Source organism: Zootoca vivipara, chromosome 8, assembly GCF_963506605.1.
Source record: "Zootoca vivipara chromosome 8, rZooViv1.1, whole genome shotgun sequence".
Taxonomy (NCBI): domain Eukaryota; kingdom Metazoa; phylum Chordata; class Lepidosauria; order Squamata; family Lacertidae; genus Zootoca; species Zootoca vivipara.
Window position 1 is genome coordinate 39,336,435 of NC_083283.1, and position 19,196 is coordinate 39,355,630.

General features: G+C 41.5%; 1 protein-coding gene across 1 annotated transcript in view; it reads right to left on the reverse strand.

Moving 5' to 3' along the window:
* SNTG1 (syntrophin gamma 1) overlaps positions 1-19,196 on the reverse strand; it is a 252,930-nt gene that overhangs the window by 126,258 nt on the left and 107,476 nt on the right. Inside the window, exon 4 of the mRNA XM_060277843.1 lies at positions 2,497-2,615. The gene's annotated coding sequence lies outside the window, so the exon portion shown is untranslated. The remainder of the gene's footprint in view (positions 1-2,496; positions 2,616-19,196) is intronic.

Here is a 19,196-nt window from a genome sequence, read left to right on the forward strand (position 1 = left end):
AAAGACTTAATTAACTGATCTCACTTTCTTCCTACTGACAAGAACTCAAAAGTTCAAAAGTAGCAAACTCATTTAGCTTATCTCAGATGGCATATGTAAACAAAACAACACATGATGGGCAGCTTGGCAATAAAACCTGAAAATCCCTTGGTACAGCAAACATTTATTCAATACTGCAAAAATATTTTTGAATGCTTGATTAAAGTGTGCTTGTTCTACAGGGAAATCAATAACTACACTCTAATAGAACCTCTTAGAGACAAAGCTATTCTTCTTCATTTAAAGTAACACAGAGATCAGATCAGATGCCTTCTGTGTTTCTATAATGCCATTTCCCTGTGGCTTAGAAACTACATATTTTTTAAAAAAATAACTGAAAATACTTTTATAATATTTATAAGAGAATGAACAACAGGAAAGAGGAAATGGCTATTACATGTTGCCATGCTATATGCACATTTTATATCTATAGAAGGTAATGTGCAATGTAACAGCTTAAAAGGTCTACACCAGGCATGGCCAAACTTGGCCCTCCAGTTGTTTTGGGACTACAACTACCTACCATCATCCCTAGCTAACAGGACCAGTGGTCAGGGATGATGGTTATTGTAGTCCCAAAACAGCTGGAGGGCCAAGTTTGGCCATGCCTAGTCTATACTGCCATCCATATGTACTTTCCCTGGTGTGGCTGTTAAGAGACAGATCTACAATCTGAAGCTCCCAGTCCAAATCTCCTCTGAACTCAGCAGGGGGCCTTTGGCAAGTTACGATCTCTCAGCACTCTACCTACTCTAGCTCAGGCTTCTACTGAGTTGCAATTTATCTGCTTCTGCTTTTATGCTGGTGTGTGGTATTTTAACTCACAACTGTTTCTGAAATTATTTGAAATGAAAAACAAAGTAGAAATCCTTGTAGTAATAATCAAAAGTGATAAGACTGAACTACTGAATAAAGTTGTTGTAAAGATGACCAATTCATATATGTCAGGGGTTGGCCAGCAGCCATGGGTACAATGACACAGCTGAGCACTTCCCTCGCGGCTCACAAAGCCTCTGAGCCAGTCTCCACCCTCCACTTACTGCCTCATGGATCATGAAGTGGTAAATGTGTGTGGTTGCCTTTTCTGCCTTTGACAAATACATATAGCTGGAGTAGGAAATTGGAAGAGCTCTTTCCCACTTTCTCTTTCAGTTTATGTGTCTTTGAAGGCTCAGATTAAGTCTGCTGAATCCAACCTCACACAATCTTTTGTGGAATGCTCTCTTTAGGGAGGCTGACCTGGCAGCAGTGGAGCAAGCCAATCGGGCGCCTGGGGAGGCATGCATGCCCTGCACTCAGGGGGCCAGCTGCCCGCGGGGTGAGCTGGGGCAGAACGCTCCGCGGGGCCTCCGAGGAGTCTGCCTACCTCCTCCCACTCAGCCGCACTACAGCTGGGGGGGAGGCAGTGGGCGGACTGTTTGGGGCAGCCTGTGAACACTCAAGCCACCGTGTCACTCCCAGGAGAGATGCATGGCTCAGGTGCGCTGCAGGCCCCATGGTGAGTGCTGCCCAGCATTTTGTCACCCCCCCCCAGTGGTCACACCCAGGGTGGCCCGCCCCAATCACAAACCCCTTCCTTCGCCCCTGTTACCTGGTGCCCTCATTGTATATTTTTAGGTGCCAGGAAAAAACATTCCTCTTCAACCAGGCCTTTGACTGATTAAGCAATCTACGGCTTTTTAAATGTTGTGTTGTGTTTTGTTCTTGTTTGTTATGTTATGCATTTTAAAACCAAAACTACCTATTTATTCTCACTGTCCACTATGATGGAATTTCACAAAATTAATTATGTTATTCTGTTCATTTCAATCAGAAAGCCCATCATTTCATATCAAAGGAAGCAATGCAAATAGGATGAGTAATCAAGTGCATATCATAGAGAATTTTTACCCTAGCTTTACATTTCTGTATAACAACAACAAGAAGAAGAATAACAACAACAACCATTTATTATTTATACCCCGCCCATCTGGCTGGGTTTCCCCAGTCACTCTGGGTGGCTTCCAACAAAAGATTAAAAATACATTAAAACATCAGTTACAGGTAGGTAGCCGTGTTGGTCTGAGTCGAAGCAAAATAAAAAAATTCCTTCAGTAGTACCTTAAAGACCAACTAAGTTTTTATTTTGGTATGAGCTTTCGTGTGCATGCACACTTCTTCAGAAGACAAACATCAGTCATTAAAAACTTCCCTAAACAGGGCTGCCTTCAGATGTCTTCTAAACGTCAGATAGTTGTTTATTTCTTTGATAATAGAAGGGGAGTGTGTTGTATTTAAATGAACACCGCACATTTGCCCTTTGAAACAAGAATGAAAGAAAACATATCACACCATTCATTAAAGCTTCCCCCAAACATAGAATGTCAGAAACTGCCCCACATTAAAATGAAGCTGGCATAATTCTTATCGTATTCAAAGGCCAACAAAGAAACTGTTCTTGGGGAAAATGTAACATACCACTTGAAGACTTGATATAGCAATGCTGAGAGGAAAACTGGTAGCCATCCACAGAGTTTTTCAGTCATGATTCTTCTTGATCCTTTATGGCCAAGTTGAAAAGAAACAACAGGATGCATCTGTGAAACATACAGGGTGGGGGAGAAAAATCACAGCTGAAGCCTTTTTAAAATATAATACTTAAATAACTTTCACTGTTTGTATGGTAGGGATGGGAAAGGTTATACGAGTAGGATTTGATTCCACCTACAGTCATAACACAGTAATAAAGAACAAGTCTACACTGAGTACAAGGTATGAATTTTATTTTTAAAAATGTAGTTATAGAAAGCAGAGTTTTTAAACTACTATAATCACATTATGATTATCCTAGAAAAGTAATAAACACTATGTCAAAAAGAAGAGGTCAAATGGAATGAACAGCAGGGCAACTCAGATATACGGGTATGTTTGAATTTTTACCCATGCAAGGAAATTTTATGGTCCTCTTCTCTTTGATTTTCCTAGTGAGTTCATTTTCAAAACAAAGTTTAAGATGCAATGAAATGTATCATTATAAGCAGATGCCCAGCCAGCCACACACTATACTAGGGTAGCCAATGCAGTGCCTTTATCCTTGACTATTGACCGTACTGGCTGCGGCTGATGGAAGCTCAACTCCATGGGCACCACATTGGTGATATCTGTTCTATATAGTACCCATTTCTCAGAATTCCCCTGCCAGAAATACAGAAGGGTAAACAGCTGATAGGCAGGAGATTCAAGATTCACCCTCTTCCCCCATAAGTAGATCCTGGCTTGTGTGGATCTACTTATTACAAAAAATGAGCTCCCGTGTTACTGTGCAGCATAGAAATGTATGTATCCCTCACTATGTCTATGTGGCAGTGCTAGGTGTGTCTCTGTGCTAGGTGTGTGTCTGGTTCTCTGTGTGTCTCTGTTCATGTTATGTATGTCTTGGTGTGTCTCTCTGTTAAGAGCATGGGTAGGCAAACTAAGGCCCAGGGACTGGATCCAGCCCAATCGCTTCCTAAATCTGGCCCGCGGACGGTCCAGGAATCAGTGTGTTTTTACATGAGTAGAATGTGTGCTTTTATTTAAAATGGATCTCTGGGCTATTTCTGGGGCATAGTGATTTGTTCATATATATTTTTCCAAAATAGTCTGCCCCCCCGCAAGGTCTGAGGGAAAGTGGACCGGCCCCCTGCTGAAAAGGTTTGCTGACCCCTGGTTAAGAGTATCTGCCTTCCCCTCTACCCCACCAGCTCCAGTGACCACCCATTGGTGGATAGCTAGAAATGATCTGATAAGTCTAATAATAAAAAGTATCTAGAAGGTTAATGCCTTGGAATTTCAACATCTGAATATTGATAGACATGAACAATTAGAATCATAGAATCTTATTGGTGAGACAAAAGGTGCCAGTGTGGCTGTGTGGTTGCTGGTGTGTTGAAGCAGAAGTTTGCCTTCACTTGAGAAAACATGCTCAACACCTCAAATAATTCCACATCAAGATGATTGTGGGTAGATTTTGATCCTAAAAGTTCATTGTTATGTCATTGATAATTTGAGACTTTGCCTACCCTACTAAAAAAAATTACAGGTTTTAGTTTAAATATAGACTGAAATGTTTTATGTACAATGCACTGCCTTAATATGAAAGTTACGCAGTCTATTAAATTGATGCTTTTATTAATGTTGCCTCACTTCTTTCTGCCATCTCTTTTGTTCACATTTCACAGAACCCTGTCAAGACTATCCAGATGAAGCAAAATTAGGATTCTTCTGGGAATCTTTTGTATAAAATACTGTTAAACACAGCATTAGGATGAATCGCCATATTCCCTTCTGGTATGAAAGGAAGCAGTTGTGATTCCATACTGTCTTACCTGAATCCTTAGAGTCCATAAAAATGGTATGTGATCAAATGAAGGACAGAAATACTATGTAGATACTGCATCATTGCGATTTAATATTGCCACTTTTTGAAAGGAGCTTGGAGAGAGGCTAAAAATGAATTATTTGCATCAGTCTTCACACTGTGAAGCACCTGTTACTTGTCTTCTGGGATATGTGTGTTTGTTTTGTGTGTGTATATGTGTGCGCCTACCACCCACACAGTAATGTGACCTCTTCCTGGAAACAACTGAGTGATGCCCTGGGAATATCCCTGAACTGCATGTAACACACAAATGTATTATCCAGACCAAAACTATATTGAATAAAACATTCATTTATTGCAAAAAATAGATGAAATAAAGATATCTAAAAATCACAGTGCAACTAATGAATATTTGGTGCATTGTAGCATATATATTATGGTATTTTTCACTCCATAAGACACACTTTTTTCCTCCTAAAAAGAGGAAATGTCTGTGTGTCTTATGGAGCGAAGGCGTGGTCCCTGGAGCCGAATTGCCCAGGGGCTAAAGGCAGATCGTGCTCTCTTTTTTTGAAAGAGCTGAAGGCTAACAAGAAGGAAAGAGTGTGTTGAAAGGACCCGCTCAGCAGCTGATTGCAAGAGATCGGGGAGGTGATAAGAGACGTTAGCTCCCTTCCCAGCCCCGCCCAGGCCCCTTGCCCAGGCCTCAATTGTTGTTTGCAGAGAGAGGTTGCTTGTTTCTCCAGCGACATGTGACTGGGTGATTAGATTATCTGTCTGGAAACTGTAGAAATTGGTCCCTTTCCTTTCCCAGAGAAGCTGCAGAACGGTGAGTTGAACCCCATAAAAACAGGATTTTTCCCCTTTGCAAGGTAAGCTCAACAACTTTGAGCTGATCATCAAAAATGGTGCTTTCCCCCTTTGCAAAAAAGATGCACAACTGTGAGCTGACACCCCCCCACAAAAAAACACAGCTTTTCCCATTTGCAAAAAAAAGCTGCACAACTTTGAGCTGATTCTCAAAAAAATGGAGCTCTCCCCCTTTGCAAAAGAAGCTTCCTCAAATATTTACTTGGGGGGGGGGGGCAAAGGCACCTAGGGCTCTAAGAGTTGGCTGCTATGCCTAGGACAATTCAAGAAAGCAAAATATATTTTTTCTTGTTTTCCTCCTCTAAAAACTAGGTGCGTCCTTTGGAGCGAAAAATATGGTGTGTGTGTGTGTGTGTGTGTGTGTGTATATATATATATATATATATATATATATATATATATATATATATATATATATATATATATATATATATGAATGATCCCGGGGATATTTTAATATTGTGACACATTTATACCCGTATAGAAACAATGATCCCTATGCTATGAGAGGAAATTTGAAAGTGGTAAGAGCACGAAACTGTGATTTTCAAATTCCCCAAATTCCCAGAGAGAGTGAGAGATTACAAAGATCCTGGCTCAGGGCTCAGCTGTTTTACACAGCTGTGTGAATCTGGGTTTGGGAAGGAGCTCTTGACCAGGAGCAGCAATGGGTTATCTCTGCCGCAACGGTTGTTACTGAGCCCACAGAGTCCCTTTCCAGGATTGAGGTTCCGAGTCCAATGCTGCACTAAAGCTGTTCTTTGGGAGCATAGGTAGGTATAGATTCACACTGCTCAATAAAAGCCATTCCATTTCTCAAAATGTGGTCTTAGGTGCATTTTCTCTCACAGATAGGTGAAAAAGGAGGCGTTTGGGTGACATGAAAAGGAGATAAATGCATCTGAACCATTTTTGCACATGAAACTGTTGGCAGAAATCTAGGTGGGACAGGCAATGGATTTTCATCAGTATGCTGCTGCTGCTGCTGCTGCTGCTGAGCTTTAAAGTTCCTTTCTAGTATATTCTGGGGTGTTCATGGAAGTTCTCAGTGTCCGGAGTTAGTGACAGGATCAGTGATCAGTCATTACATCTGGATAAAAGAGAGGTGCTCTTGGTTAGGAGTTCTGCAGGTCCCAGAATGGGACAACTCCCCCAGTGCACCAGGTTCTTGATCTTAGGGAAATGTCTACTCACATTAAGCTAAACACAGTTAGAATACCCATTCAGACATTTGTGGTTTGTACAGGTGTCGTGACACCTGGGACGGGGCGTCGCTACGTAGGGCGCAGGTGCCAGTGGTGCCTCTCCAGTGCCGTACGGACGGTGCTGAGATCCCTCTGTCACCGCTACAGCTGCGAACGGAGAATCCTCCACATGCAGCTGTAGCGGCGGTGGAGGGATCCCACCGCTGTCCATATGGCGCTCGAGTGGCGCCACCAACAAACCACTATGTACAGCGCATGTGAGGCATCATTATGTACAGCACATGTGTGCAACACCGCACATGTGCTGTACATAGTGGTTTGCCGCCAGTGCCGGGATCCTCTGCTTGCGGCTGCAGCTGCGAACAGAGAATCCTCCCAATGCGGCTGCGGTGGCACGACATGCCAGACATGGCACCCCCGCTCCCCTGTTTTGATGCTACTGGCTTTGTATTGTGGGTAAGGCTAGCCTGTTTGCCCCCTTCCCCTTGGAGAAGAGCAAGTACTGCTGAGGAAAGCAACTGACCATCGTTTCTGGAAATGGAAATCCTGTCTCATCAGCCTTTTGACATACTGTATCAGCATCAATAGGCCTAGTCCTATTGGTGCATCTAGGGCAGTATTGCCAACATTGACAGGAAATGGCTCTCCGGGATTTTAGGCAGGATTCTCTCTTAGCCATACCTGGCGACACGAGGGTTTGAACTGTCGCCTTCTGCAAGCAAATCAGATGCTCTGCCACTGAGCTACATTCCATATTGGTGGCCCAAGAGACATCTTATATACGTGGCTCCTAGATAAACTTAGCAGTCACAGAATAAGAGGACAAAATCCTATTATGTATCAGTAAATGGTAGAAGAAGAGAAAGCAGAGAAAAACGAAAATGGATAATGAGGGGAAATAAGCAGCAGTTTCTCTGAGGGATCTGTATTAGATTGAGTACTGTTCAACTTGTTTATACAAATGAGCCATAAGGAAGCCAATTTGAGGATGAAACCACTTTATTCAGGATGGTGAAATGGAAAATAGACTGGATTTTTTCAGAAGGCTCTCTCAAGACTGGGTGAATGACAACATTAACAAATAAGCAAATTAGACTCTGGGTGCTGATGTTTTTAAAAGTGTCATTTGGCACACATTGGGAGGGACATCTAACCTATCATAACCTCATAGGGTTTGAATTAGCCATGCCTATTATCTTGGAAATAGAAAACTAGCAACTCAGTGTGCAGCAGCAGCAGCAAACCCATCAAACTAAATGTAAGAAGTTATTGTAAAAGACACGAGTGCCTGGCATGCTATGGTCCATGGGGTCACGTAGAGTCGGACACGACTAAATGACTAAACAACAACAATTGTAAAAGTTAACCGAAAACAGAATGGTCAGTGATATTATGTGAATCTGTATGGTGGGGACACATTTGGAATAGTGCATACAGTTGTCAGAGCATCACGGCACTGCAAAGGGTCATACAAAAGAATGGGGTAACTTATTGCCAGCTGTGTTAAAGCTGCATAAATTATGCTGGTTTCCTATAGTCTGTATTGCTCTGTTAGCGAGACAATTGCAATGACAAGCACCAGGTAGAGGCTGCCACCTATGGACAAATGTATTTTGCAAACCTATGTGGGACTTCAGATTCAAGGCCCAAATGGGTCTGTTTCTGAGTTTTACCAAAATTGGATGAGCACCCCTATTTAAAGTCTCATATAATATAGTATCCATGCAATGTAGAATATGAGTGGCACTGAAAAGTTATTTGCTTGCAGGGGAGGGAAAGTTTAATTTCAGACCATTTATCTTTAGATAATTTCCTCTGCCTTAACATATATGACCCCAATATTGCTAGGAATAAAGCAGTCCAGAATGAGAGAGCAGTGTTAGTTTCCTTTCTGTTAATTCAGCATGAGGTTGTTGTGGTCTCTCTCAACTAAATGTTTTTTTCATGTTTTATTTATTTATTGGAACAAAGCCTTGAATTTAATTTCCTGTCAGGCAGCATTTCAGAGCTGCAAGCCTCATCCATACTACATGAAAGAGCATGGCTGGGTTTCGGGTGGCAGCTTCCCTGGGCATTTAGTCTTGCAGTCAAATAAGTAGCAGACTGCAATGCCATGCAGCGAGCTCCCTGTCAGCTGTAAAGCTTTGAAGTGAATAAAAGGATTTCTTCCTCTTTGCTTCTGCTCTTAAACACCGTACCTCAACTTACAAACAGTGAAGTCTGATATCATGGAGCAATTCCATCTTCATCACATCAATCATACTAAAATACCTAGTGGGAAGGTAGGTTTATTATGAACCCAACATAAAATTGGTAATTAATAATAGCTCAGCTTTTAATGTGATATAGGTAAAGACAGGACCCCAACTACTGATGGGAACTGAAATTTTATTTCATCTACCCAATTTCCTCTCTGTAAGCTTAAACCTGTGTCCCAGGCAAATTCAGATGAGGATGTTTTTCAACTCTTTCATTAGACAAATTCATTCATTCATTAATTCATCATTTTATTTGTATGCCACCTTTCCACAGTTAAAACAATGCTCAAAGTGACTTACAACATGACAAGATTTACACATTTACCAACAAAACAAAAGTCATAAACAATAAATAAAACACATCAAAAGGTGTGGAAGCCAAACGGAAAACAATTTCCACATAAATCATAGAATCTAAAACTAGGAATACAGCATAAATATCAATCACGATCTAAAATGACATAGATAAAAAAAGCAATTTAAAAACAAAAAACAAAAACAGAGCTCTCTCTGCCCAGCAGCAGCAGCACTCCTTTAAGGAGCCTGTCAGGCCTCACCCCAAGAAGCAGGGCAGGGCCCTTCAGACAAATGAAATAACAGAAAGGGGATGTTAAGACTTGTACAAATATATTTGTTATTTAGTAAACTCCAAAAATGCATTCAGTCTCTTGAGCAAGAGATGCTTTGAAGAATGGGCAATTGAGAGGCAGTGAAATCTCAATTCACTTTGCAGTGACTAACTGCTGGGGTTCCACAAAACCTCACAGTTCATGGATTGAAAGATTTCAACACATGCTGTTAACTGCAAAATGGTAGCATACAGAGAAGAAAAAAGTCCACTGGGAGACTCAGGAAAGGATTTAACTGACAGGCTTAAAAAGGACAAGTTTTGGACTCCACAAGCAGGCAAAAGAATATACCTCACTTTAAAAAGCAAAATGAAAAGCACCTTAAGATCTTTTTTAAAATTGTTTTACAGACTGTTTTAAGGGATCTAGTGCTGGTTCCTTAAGACCAGGCACCCCCAAACTTCGGCCCTCCAGATGTTTTGGACTACAATTCCCATCATCCCTGACCACTGGTCCTGTTAGCTAGGGATCATGGGAGTTGTGGGCCAAAACATCTGGAGGGCCGCAGTTTGGGGATGCCTGCTTAAGACACATCTTTCTTATCCCTTCAATTTTTCAGTTTTCCTTTTCTATTAAGACCAGCTTGCACAAGCAGAAGGTTGCTTGCCCCCTTCCTCCCTACTGCAGCCTCTTGCCCTACAAAAACCCACTCCTAAGGGTCACAGGACCCTATGATATAGTATGGGGTGGGCCATCGGGGCAAAAGAGGAAGGGGGTAAAGCATGTTGGAAATGTCAGGCAAAGGCACTGAGTGAGCAGCTTTCCAGGACCTGCAAACCAGTGATGTGAGGCAGAAAATTTTCCAGTGCTTTATTTCCCCACGGAAAATTTTCTGTTTTATAAGTTCATTAGTAACAATGAATGGATGCTGAAAATACTGTATTAGGCAAGCTTGGCAGTTTCAAAGTGTTTATTAAATAGAAATAAAATTAACATGCTAAATTAGATCACTCTCTAGGATCTGATGCAAACTGATTTTTTTCCAGTGCGAATGTAAACCCATGAACAAACCATGGTTACAGCTTGTGGTATGTCCTGAAACAAACCATGAACCTGGGTTTGGACAATCTGCCAAACCAAACCAATGTTTTGCTCACAGCAGCCCAGGGACTCAATGAGGAGCAAAGTAGCCACAATCTCCTCACACTCATGTCTTCATGCTAAGCCATGGTTTATGCTATCATTACATACAAAGCACCTATAAGTAATGAATTCAGTTGGTTCAAAAACCAGCTCTGGCTATGACAGCCACTTGTTGAATGGAAGGTGATGTGAAATTGAGACGGACTCCAAGACTTCTTCAGATTGGGAAATCATAACCCTATCAAAATTACAGCCTGAGGGTAAAACACCAATGTTCACCTCTGACTTCTCACCAGTATCATCCATTTGCCACTGATTCAGGGTAGATATACTTCACTGAGAGGGATGATGGAACCACCTGTTTTCCATGCAGGAAATCCTAAATCCAGCCCCTGGCACCGCCAGGAACTGCTGGGAAAACCCTCTTTCTGAAATCCTGGAGAGCTTCTACCAGTCAGTATGGACAACACTGAGCAAGATGGACCAATGGTTTGCCTCAGTGTATAGTAGCAAGGAAGACCAACGGTCTGATTCAGCAACTTTCTGTAAACAGGAAGCTTCCTATGAACATATGACAGCAGCTCTGGGCTGCATTACCACAAACACAGACTTGGGAGCCATCAGCATACTCACTCCAAAATTATGGATAATCTCTCCTAGTACTTCCATGCAGATGTTCAAATAACATCTTTTTGATACATCTGAACACTACAACAGTGCTAAATTCTTAGCAGTTTTCAATGCGGCTTGGCTCAATATATTTTTGCCCAGGAGCAGTCAGATAATATGGGGGTGTCTCACATTCTCTTATGATAATAATAATAAATTTAATAATAATAAATTTTTATTTATACCCCACCGACCCCAGTGAGAGCCGGGCTCAGGGCGGCTGACATCAACAAAATTACAATAAAACGTAAAAGAAAGAAAAACAATTGATTAAAATGCAGATTAAAATACAATTTAGATTTAAAAATTGTTTTAAAATGCAGCCTCATTTTAAAATGGCCCAAATCAAAACCCAAAGGCCAGGCGGAACAGCTCTGTCTTGCAGGCCCTACAGAAAGATATCAAATCCCGCAGGGCCCTGGTCTCCTTTGAGAGAGCGTTCCACCAAGTCGGGGCCAATACTGAAAAGGCCCTGGCCCTAGTTGAGGCCAATCTAGCCACCTTATGGCTCAGGATCTCCAAAATATTGTTATTTGTGGACCTTAAGGCGCTCCGCGGGGCATACCAGGAGAGGCTATTTTTTACCTAACAGGCTTCATCTGGTTTTGCAAGTCGAGTTAGTAAGCAGGCTGTGTGAATGCAGCTGCCAAGCAAATCGTTCCTGTTGCTGGGAATTGTCCTCTTGCCCCATCACTTCCTCCTAAGTGGCTAATTAACCTTCTGATGCACCTGCTCCCACAGCTGAGTGCCTTGAGCCACAGGATGCTGGCAGCTCAATGCATGCCCTGCTGTTAAGACAACTCAGTGATAGCAGCAGCTTGCCTAGTCCTGATATGGCTCCACACCAGACCAAAGGAAGCATTCACTTGTGTTGATGCAATGACCCATTACTCTGAATTCTCATTTACAAGGAAGGAGCTCAACTGACACAGCCAAATTTCATGCGCTTAGTGTTTAGTTACATATCACACACAATCCCTTTCCTCACTTGAAACTGACTATTCATACTTGCAGTTATAAACGAAACTGATAATCGGGGATTTGGATTGCTACCATGTACATCCTGGGATTTTGAACTGGGAAGTTTCATTTACTAACTACATTATTAAGTGGAGATCCAAGGTTTGCACCTCAAGCCAATCTTCTGTTTAATTAAGCATCAGGCCTTTTTATGTTATGAAATTTCCACACAGGCCAAATGCATAGTTCATTGACTGACAATAGGAAAATTGATAGTTTGTGGAGAAACGTATAATATGCCAATAATGGAAGTAGGCTTTACTTTAGTTGCTGCAAGCCCTTCTTATTGTTTATGAATTTTTTGAAGACGCAATATTCCCTGGCTCTCAGACTCTGCCCCTTTCTTTAAACTGCAATATGGGCAAAACACTAGCCTACTTTGGAGAACTGGTGCAAGGTTTACAACATGCATGAAAAGCAAGTAAGAAGAGCACTATGTAAATGAATACATGCACATGCTTAATGTATTAAATCAGAGCTAGACGGCATACAAGAAGAAAACTGCTAAGAAATTCAGGCTTTGTAACACCTGCAATAATCTTCCGGTGGTATCTGTCTGCAATAGATATAGTATAAACACTAGCTTTGGGGTTGTAAAGTTCTCTTGTGCAAAAATAAAAACTGAAAACTGCATAACTGTGAGCACTTTTGGAGTGTGATGTTCTGTACTCCATCTCTGAGGAGGATATTGGCACTGAAATGCCATTTGGCACTGCCTATGCAGTGCAGAACCACAGCATATATGACTTCAGGTTCTGCACGGAAGGGATTTCACCACCCAGAGTTATCCTTGGCAGCACAGGGTGCCAAATTTATTTTCATGTGCACGGATCCCACTCACTGAATTCTGAAGAGAGAAGGGAACAAATTGAGCTAACAATAGCTAAAAGATTCTTGTCCAGGTCATGCTGCATTAGAAACAAAACAACTAGTTTTCAGGACTGCAACAGTAGTTATTCTATCATTTCTTGGCATCATGAGAACCAAAGCTATTTTCAGACATTTCCACTGATGAGCACTAACGGCTTATCCTCAAAGGCCATATTTAATATGATGGTGGAAGTACTGTTTAGAGTGCAAAGGGCTCTCCTTTTCCTCCATCTGCACATCCTAAGAGACAAGGGTGATTGCTACAGGCACAACAATTAGACCTCATCCATGAACACCAGCATTTAGGGCCAGGCGTAATGATTCATGGTATCATCAAACGCGACACCACACTTGCTTCATGTATCACCAAAGAAATTGCACAGAGGTGCATACATCAGTTCTGCTGCACTGAAGATAGCCACTATCACTAGTTTTATGAGACACTACTGCACAATCAATAAAAGCGAAGAAGCTTAAAAGCACTACGGACATATTCCTGTTGCTAGAAAACATTTACCGGGTAGCAGGGGTGGGGACCTCTTTGCCCCAGTGGGAGAGATCATTATCTGTTCTCACCCCATGGGTCAACTTTGACTGTTGGGAGGGACAATCCACACGTCAATCACCTGACATCATTAATGGCATCATATAGGATTTCCTGTTTCTACATAGTATATAGGGATAGGAAATCTCTCCACTGTGTTGGATACACAGTTTATAACTAGTTGCCTCATTGATTTCCTCTCACTGTGATCATCTGTTTTGGAATTAAGGTATTGTACATCTAACTCCCACATTACAGCAAAATTTATTAGCCTCCATGCAGCTGCCAAATCCATCTATACCAGCCATCCTCAACCTTGGATCCCAAGATGTTGTTGGACTACAACTCCCACCATCCCTAGCTATCAGGACCAGTGGTCAGGTCATAACAAGTGACTAGGATTTATTAGCCTGAGAAGTCTTCAAATCAAGAAGGGAAGACAGATGTGGTGGCCCAAGGATGGAGTGCACTGGCAGAAGGCTCCAGTCTATCTTAAGTTTAATAAGCTGAGACATGTATTTCTAAACCAGGTCTTAAAAAAATAATAATAATCTGTGCAGTGTTATTTCATGTCAGAATGGGAGGAAAGAAAACAGTCTTCAGCTCATTAGAGCCATGGAAGGATTCTTTCTGATCTCCAACACAAAAGAAAATAATAAAGCAGCATCACTAAGAGCCAAGTTTCATCAATCAGGGGACCACTTATATCTTTGACACTGATTTCCCCCACATACCAACAGAGATGAGACTGGAGTGCCATCTCAAGAGTACTTAAAATGGAAATGTCTTTCCCTGAGCATCACCAGTTGGTCAGTATTTTTCTGGGAACTGCTAAAAGGATCCTCATGGGGAAGAACAGTACATTTTCCCTTCCCAAGGTGCAGACAGTAGGGCCAACTGATCTAAGGTTTCGGCTCTTTCCAGCTGTATGGCTTTCAAGAGTATTAAAATGCTGGGCAGGGGCAGGAGTGAGAGTGAAAACATGCAATGCTCAGCAGGTTTTTAAAAAGGTAAAGGTAAAACATGCAATGCTCAGCAATATGACTGATGAAGCACAATCAAAAATAATGGTTGTCATGCATGATAATTCTGCATTTTGGAAAGCTAAGGAATTCTAAAAGAAGGTGAAGGAGAAGATGATGTTTCAGGGGAGTGTGCAGTTGATCAAGATGCAAGTATGCTTTGGGGCAAAACAGAATTTGGCTTCCCATCCCCTATGAAAATAACTGATTCTATTCCATTAGAAACTGCACTTGTACTCACCAGTGCTGAAGCATGAACCCTTGACCTCCCAGTTGGATTACTGCAACATGAGCTACATGGGACTGCCTTTGAAGAGTGTTCAGAAGCTTCAGCTGGTCCAGACTACCATGGCAAGACTGCTGAATGGGGCTGGCTATAGTGAGCATGCTACTCCCTTGTTAACCTTGCTAGCTACAGGTCTGTTTCCAGAAAGATCTTATCTCCCTATGCAAACCTGCCTGGGTGTTAAAATTCTTGGGTGACCAAGCACCTTTGCTCGGTCCCATCAACATTAGAGGCACAGTTGGTGTGGACACAAGACACAGAGCCTTTTCTGGTGTATTTCTCTCCCCGAAAAGGTTAGGTTGATGTCCTCTTTGTTACGCTGCTGGCAGAAGAATGCCTTCCTGTTCAGACAGGTTTTGGAAAACTAAGGTAGAGATGATGCTTGGCCACTGGCTTGCTTTCTGGACTGCATTTTTAATGCTGGTTTTAAAGGAGTTTTGGTATATTTTAACTATTGGTTTTTAACTAGTTCATTTTTATTGCTCCATTATTGTTCATTTTATAATGGTGTTTTAAATGTGGTATGCTACGTTGAATCCCAGTTTGGGAGCAAGGCAAGAAATCAATATGTTAAACCATCGCCACAATGACATCAATATTTTGTGGTTCAGAAGCAGGCAATAGTGCTCTTGCAAAGCAGGTCCCATGCCCCAGTGCAACATGTGTCACTTGGCTTGACAGGAGTTACACAGGCAATCATGGGTAGGAAGAAAGGGAGTGCTGTAACCTCCTTTTACAGCATTGTAGTAGCTTTCTGGATCATTAGGAAGCTGATGTGCCCAGTACAAGTGCATGCCAACCATATTTAATGGTTGGCAAAGGGGAGTGACATTTTCTCTGGGAAAGCAATGCTGAGCCATCTGGTTGTGATCTACTTGCCAGGCATATGACTGGGCTTTAGCTAAAGCATCAAAAGTTGCAGTTTTTAACACCAAAGCTAAATCAAGGAATAACATTATGGCTAATCAGTGATAAAATGTATTCCATTATTTTTCATTAAGACCCACCTTGCTGGAATTCAACCACTCTCGTCTTGTTCCCAACAGTGGTCAGCCATATATGCATCCAGAAAGCTTGTAAAGAGGTTGTAATGGAGATAACCACCTCCTGATTAAATTATTCAAGAGGTATACTGCATATGTACATGGAGGTGCAATTCAACCACCATTACTAGCAACTGCTAATAGGCCTTATCTCTATGAATTTTTCAAAGGCTTTTAAAAAGCCATCTGTCCTAATAACCATCATACCCAAATAGAACACCGAGGTGTCCCGTTGAGCTGCATAATGTATGATGTTAATTCAAATCCATCACTTGCTGCTTTCTAACCAAGACTAAACCACAAGACCTATACCAAGCTTAACGTCCGGACTGAGTTAAAATCAACTTTTAGCTGCATAAAACATCAATTTAATGTAATGTGATTAATTCCTAAATTCATTTTTTTTAAAAAAAAACTGCATTAGAAAGCACATGTCTTGACTTCTTACAGCCTGTGAAATGTGCATAGCTATATTGGAATTCTTCTTTCTAAACGTACTGCATGATTTTATATATAAAACAAAAGGTTTTTTAAAAACCTATTGTCTACATCAGTACAAAAAGGAAATTATAAATTCACTGGTGTTTATAGAACTGCAAATATAATTAATAATATTCATTGGCTATTGTCCTTAAACTGTACCTAATTACTCTTATGGTTGTATATGAACATTCACTTTCAAGTTCCAAAATGTAATAAATATAGTCCATTTCCCCTAAGATCTAAACTTCTTGCCTTCCTCCCTTTATTGTAACAAAATTAGCAAGCTTTCTCATACTTACAATAACCCAGATTCTCAATAGCCATTGAAGGATGAGCAGATTTGGAATCATATTCTATTTAAAACTAAACTAGCAATTGCCAAATTTCTTAAGTCCTAAATTATTAGTATTTATATACGCTTAGTGATAGCTGGTTAACATTTTGACTTTGTAGGGCTGCTATTTTTAACCTTGCTGTTTTCATCACAATAGGACTTGTACAAAATGTGTACAAGTGGCCAAAAGCTAAACACACAAAATCTGATTTCTGAGTCATGCACTTATCTTAAACTGTCTATCCTTGATTTTTAATGACCTTAAACTTAAGCTGTTCCTATTCCTCCAAATGAGTTAAGAAAAACATATGTATTAGTATGAAGTGGACTCCAGTCCACAAAAGCTAATATGGTTGTCAGTCTTTAAGCTGTCGTATAATCATTTGTTGATTTTACTGCTATGAACATACTTGAAAACTTCTCATTCAGTTACTTATTTCCTGCTAATTAAACTTTAAAAAGGAACACATTTGTATTGTTTTAAATTGTTGAAGAGTGTTACATCAGGAGTTTACCAGACTTACTTTAAAGAAGTTTACAGTCCTTAAAATATGTCCTCATTATGTCACATCAAACTATACACAGAGAATGTAACAAGACATCACCATAGAATATTTTTGATAGTTTTAAACCAACAATGCCAGGGTGGCATTATCTTTGTGAAGAAATACCTGACCATTTAAATTAAAAAATACACATACAACAGAACTGCACAGACTTTGAAAAGCTACCTGGAAAGATAGCCTGTTATTTAAGGAACACACAAACTAGCCTGTATCATTCGGAAGGTGGTGGATGATGCTTCTTTTAAGGTTTTTAAACCAAGGGTGAATGGTCATCTGTCAGTGATTCCTACATTGCAGGGGGCTGGACTAGGATGGCCCTTGGGTTCTCTTCCAACTCTATGATTCTATGATCCTATGATCTTTCCTTGTGGTTTGCGCTGTTTCCTCAAACCCCACCATTCCCCACCAGCTCATAGGTAAAAGCACTGCCTGTGATTTTCTTCTGTGCATGCCACAAAATATTTTATTTTCAAAATGTCTCTTTTAAGAAGAGAATAAAACATTATGCTAAGACTGAAAATGGCCTTTTCTTCTCACTGACTGTCTCATAGCCTTTAGTTACAGGTAGGTAGCCGTGTTGGTCTGGATCGAAGTAAAATAAAAAAAAATTTTCTTTCAGTAGCACCTTAAAGACCAACTAAGTTTTTATTTTGGTATGAGCTTTCGTGTGCATGCACACTTCTTCAGATAGTATCTTCAGATAGTTATCTGAAGAAGTGTGCATGCACACGAAAGCTCATACCAAAATAAAAACTTAGTTGGTCTTTAAGGTGCTACTGAAAGAAAATTTTTTTTTATTTTACTTCATAGCCTTTAGACGCTGATATTTACTGTAAAACATAACAAGGAGGTATAACATAAATTTACCATCCTGTGAATACAGTTAATTTAATAAGAAGATGGTGAGAGGTCAGTTAAGCCAGCGTTTCTCAACCGCTGTTCCGCGGCACAGTACTGTGCCGCGGGACGCTGGTTGGTGTGCCGGGAGACGCTGGCGGCGAGAAGGGCGATTTGCTGCCCTGTCACGTGACTGGCGGCCGCCATTAGGGGCGCTGACCCGCCGGAAAGGAAGCCGGCTGGGTCACGACGGGGGCGGGGCGAGCGCAGCACTCAACAGCCACCACCGCGGCTGTTTGTCTCACTCTCGCTCCTCTTGCTGGCGGCGCCCGGGAGTTTTTTGGTCGGCGCGGGAGTGAGCGGCCTCTTCGGCAAGGAGTCCTGCAGATGGTGAGGTGATCTTCTTGCTAGCCCAGGGGTCGGCAACCCGCGGCTCCGGAGCCACATGTGGGAGCCTCAAAAGGGAGCCTCACCAAGAAGCCCCAGCCCACACAGACAGGGACCGATCGGAGGTTGGTCCGTCGTTTGTTCCCTTCCGCTGCAGAAACTCCGCCGCTGGGGCTGCGCACACGGGGAGAAGGCGGCGAGTGGCTCCGCCAAGGACATAATGCAGAACAGACCCGCAAAGGAACCCCTCAACAGTCTTTTGCAATTAAACTCCAACTTTTACACCATGCACTTTTTGCACCTGTGTGTGTAATGATTACGTCTCCCCTCCAAACTAAACTAAATATAGGGCGGCACAGAGTTGGTGTGCCGCGGGATTTTTTTTATAGAACAAGTGTGTCGTGGCCCAAAAAAGGTTGAGAAACACTGAGTTAAGCATCTGCCATTGGGCAGCCCTCTTCCAGTTTCAAGACTTCAACCATAAAGCTAGTCTGCAAAGAAAAAACCCTGAATTGTGAAACTGAGAGAACCTAGAAGGTTTTCTGTACAAAAAAAGCATAGGGTCATACTATCATCAAGCCAGACATCTCTGTCTCAACACTTGCAGCTAATTGTGACATGAACACAAGCTTCCTGATCCTAACCATGTTTAGAAAAGTACTTAACTGCACATTGGCTCAAGTTCAGACAATCTTATCAACCATGCATATAA